The sequence below is a fragment of the Setaria viridis genome, chromosome 8, assembly GCF_005286985.2.
Source record: "Setaria viridis chromosome 8, Setaria_viridis_v4.0, whole genome shotgun sequence".
In the NCBI taxonomy this organism is placed as follows: domain Eukaryota; kingdom Viridiplantae; phylum Streptophyta; class Magnoliopsida; order Poales; family Poaceae; genus Setaria; species Setaria viridis.
The window spans coordinates 32,996,049-32,999,818 of record NC_048270.2 but is presented as its reverse complement, the minus strand read 5'-3'; positions in this window follow the sequence as shown (position 1 = coordinate 32,999,818).

Sequence of the window (3,770 nt, the reverse complement as noted above, 5' to 3'; positions counted from 1 at the left end):
AATCGATAGGCTACCTATCCCACTCTCTCAAGAATCTTGAACGGACTGATGAATCGAGGTGACAATTTCCCTTTGACCTTGAATCTGCGCATACCCCTGATGGGCGATACCTTGAGATACACATAATCACCTACCTCAAAGGTCAATTCTCTTCTCCTGGTGTCAGCATAACTCTTCTGTCGAGATTGTGCAGTCCTCAAGTTTTCTCGGATAATCTGGACCTGTCTTTCTGCCTCTTGTATAATTTCTGGCCCGAATAACTGACTCTCTCTTGTCTCACTCCAATAAAGAGGTGTTCAGCACTTTCTACCATACAAAGCTTCAAACGGCGACATTTTGAGACTAGCTTGATAACTGTTATTATAGGAGAATTCTGCATAGGGTAAACTCTTGTCCCAACTACCTCCATGCTTCAGTGCACATGCTCTTAACATATCCTCTAATACTTGATTCGTTCTCTCAGTCTGTCCATCCGTCTGAGGGTGATAAGCGGAACTGAAATTCAACCTCGTACCTAGAGATTCATGCAACTTCTGCCAGAAACGTGACGTGAACTGAGTACCTCAGTCAGACACAATCTTCTTGGGCACACCATGCAAACACACTATTCTTGACATATACAACTCTGATAACTTGGACCCGGTGTAAGTAGTCCTTACCGGTATGAAGTGAGCTACTTTGGTCAATCGATCCACTATGACCCATATGGAGTCATACCCATCTCGGGTGCGAGGCAAACCCACAATGAAATCCATCCCAATCTCTTCCCACTTCCATTCCGGCACCTTCAATGGCTGAAGTAACCCAGCTGGCCTCTGGTGTTCAGCCTTGACCTTTTGACATATGTCGCAAATTGCTACATGTGCAGCTACATCTTTCTTCATTCTGGGCCACCAATACTTCTGCTTAAGATCTTGATACATCTTGGTACTTCCTGGGTGAATGGAATAGGCTGAATCGTGAGCTTCTTTTAAGATCGTCTCACGGAGATTTCCCACATCGGGTACCCAAATCCTTCCTTTGACCCATAAAGTTCCCTGAGAGTCTTTTGTAAAGTCTGTGGCTCTCCCTTCCTTTACCATCTCCTTATTTTCCTTGACCTTGGCATCCTCAAGCTGTCCTGCCCGTATCTCTTGCTCTAGAGTTGACTCCACTTCCATCGTTGCTCCCTCAGTGTGCGCAACGACGCTCAAGTTGAGCCTCTCAAATTCTTTCATCAACTCGTTAGGTAGCTGGAATGCTAAGGCTAAGTTAGCATGACCCTTCCGACTCAAAGCATCTGCAACCAGATTAGCCTTACCAGGATGATAGTGAATCTCCAGATCATAGTCCTTGATAAGCTCTAACCATCGTCGCTGTCTCAGATTAAGGTCCTTCTGAGTGAAGATATACTTGAGACTCTTGTGATCAGCATAGATCTGACATTTAGTCCCTAGAATGTAGTGTCTCCAAATCTTCAAGGCATGTACCACTGCGGCTAACTCCAAATCATGTGTTGGGTAATTTTGCTCATGTTTCCTCAATTGCCTGGAAGCATACGCGATCACATGACCTTCCTACATCAGAACACAGCCTAAACCCTGTCGAGATGCATCACTATATATGTCAAACCCTTTATGCAGATCTGGCATTACCAATACTGGAGCTGTGGTCAACCTCTTCTTCAGTTCCTCAAAATTGGCCTAACATGCCTCTGTCCATTTGAATTCCCTTCCTTTTTCTAGTAGCGTAGTGAGGGGTTTCACTATCTTGGAGAATCCTTCAATGAACCTGCGGTAATAGCCTGCAAGTCCAAGAAAACTCCTAATCTCAGTTACTGTCTGCGGCGGATTCCACTTCAAAACATCCCTAACCTTGCCTGGATCCACCGCAATTCCACCATCGGAGATGATATGACCAAGGAAAGAGACTTCCTTCAACCAGAACCCACACTTACTGAATTTTGCATACAACTGATGTTCCCTCAACTTCTAAAGCACTAACCTCAAGTGTTCCTCATGTTCTTCCTCACTCTTGGAGTAAATCATGATATCATCAATGAACACCACAACGAACTTATCCAGGTACTCCATAAATACCTTATTCATCAGATACATGAAGTAAGTTGGAGCATTTGTCAGCCCGAATGACATTACTGTGTACTCAAAGAGACCATATCTGGAGGTAAAAGCAGTCTTGGGTATGTCAGACGGCCTGATCTTCAACTGATGATATCCCGATCGCAAGTCGATCTTGGAGAATGCCTAGGCTCCTCTCATTTGATCAAACAGATCCTCAATGCGAGGCAATGGATACTTGTTCTTGACGGTTACCTCATTCAGTGCTCTATAATCCACACACATCCTCTGAGTACCGTCCTTCTTTGGCACAAAGATAACCGGTGCTCCCCATGGTGATGAACTAGGCCGAATAAACTGTTTTGTTGATAGTTCCTCTAACTATTGTTTCAATTCTTTTAATTGCTCAACCGACATTCTATAAGGACGTTTGGAGATAGGTGCAGTACCAGGCAAAAGATCAATAGCAAATTCAATTTCGTGGTCAGGTGGCATACCTGGTAAATCGTCGGGGAACACATCTGGGTAGTCACACACCACTTTGATATCTTGCAAAGATCTTCTAGCCAACTGATTAACTGCACAATCTGCTGCTGAGGGTAGAGTAGCTACAAACTCCACTTTCTCTCCATCAGGACCTCTTAGCAAAACTAACCTCTTGGCACACTGAATCGTTGCATCAAAAGCGGCTAACCATCTCATTCCCAGAATTACATCGATCCCACCGGACTCAAGTACGATAAGGTCAGCCGGAAAATCTATCCCCATTATTCTCAGCTTAACTTGCGGACAGATGTATTGAGCCTTCATTGACCCACTAGGTGAACTCACTAGCATGTGACGCCTCATGGTATGCATGGGTAAATTATGCTTTGCTACATAATGACTAGTGACAAAAGAATGCGATGCTCCAGAGTCAAATAAAACTGATGCGGGGGCAGAGTTGACAAGGAACATACCGAGGACTACATCTGGAGCCTCCCGAGCAGTCTCGGCTTCCACATGATTCACCTTGCCACGAGCAAAACTTTGCTACCCCTGATTGCCTTGTGGGGTCTGGTTCCCATTCCTCGGTTGCTGCATCTAATTCTGCCGAGGAGCACTGTTGTTCTGCACGGGGGTAGCTGGCCCACCTATCTTAGGACAAGAGTTGGCATAGTGACCAACCTCGCCACACTTGAAGCAAGTAGGGCCTACTGGAGCATTGGGCCTTGCTGGAGTGCCAGTGGGGGTCATCTGGCGATTCTGCAAAAAGCTGAGGCGCGGAGTCTGCATAGCCTGCATCCCTGGATGCTGGAACTGAGGGCTGGTGCGCTGGAATGACTGCTGAGCGGGGCGCTGGAATGACTGCTGCCCAAAATTCCCACTCAGACCCCCTGCGCGGAGCGGTGTCCCTTGCTATGGAGCAAAGTGAGGGCGAGTGTTGCTTCCTGATGACGACTGGGAGTTAAATTTCCTCTTCATCTCCCCGAGCTCATTCCTCTTGTGCTCCAGGCCAATTGCTTTGTCTAGCATCTTCTGGAAACTAGGGAAGGTGTGCGACATCAGCTGGTATTGGAGTGGTCCAATCAAACCATCCAAGAACAGCTCTTGCTTCTACTCATCATCAGCAACATCTTCAGGAGCATATCGGGACAACTGGACAAACTTGTCCCTGTACTCAGCCACTGTCATATTACCCTGCTTAAGAGCAAGGAACTCTTTCTTTCTGAG